The sequence below is a fragment of the Sinocyclocheilus rhinocerous genome, unplaced genomic scaffold (genome assembly GCF_001515625.1).
Source record: "Sinocyclocheilus rhinocerous isolate Xijiao unplaced genomic scaffold, SAMN03320098_v1.1 scaffold22655, whole genome shotgun sequence".
NCBI lineage: Eukaryota > Metazoa > Chordata > Actinopteri > Cypriniformes > Cyprinidae > Sinocyclocheilus > Sinocyclocheilus rhinocerous.
Window position 1 is genome coordinate 52 of NW_015641237.1, and position 438 is coordinate 489.

The window sequence follows — 438 nt, forward strand, 5'->3', positions numbered from 1 at the left end:
GGTTATGGGGCCAGAACCCTTCCGCTGCGCCACTCTGCTATACATCAGCCCTCATGGTACTCAAACCCACAATCCCTGGCTTAGGAGGCCAGTGCATTATCCATTAGGCCACTGGGGCTGTAATGCAATAGCTAACTTGCCCTTTCCTTCTCCATCTCAGTCAGGATACCTTTAAAATAAAAGACAGAATCTTCTGGATGAACAACTTCTATGAGAGGACAAAGTGGCCTGAGCATTTTAAGATCAGGCTGTGGATGTTGCCCCTTTTTGGGGGGCTCAGGCATTTTCTAGAAGTTAAAGAGTCTTAGCAGAGAATGGTTTTGATCCATCGACCTATGGGTTATGGGCCCAGTACGCTTCCGCTGCGCCACTCTGCTGTACATCTCCCCAGAGGGTTCACAAACCCACAATCCCTGGCTTAGGAGGCCAGTGCATTAT

General features: G+C 49.3%; 1 non-coding gene across 1 annotated transcript; it reads right to left on the reverse strand.

Moving 5' to 3' along the window:
- Window positions 1–305: 305 nt before the first annotated feature.
- On the reverse strand, window positions 306–377 carry trnam-cau (transfer RNA methionine (anticodon CAU)). The gene has a single exon. It is a non-coding gene; the product is annotated as a tRNA-Met (tRNA).
- Window positions 378–438: the final 61 nt, after the last annotated feature.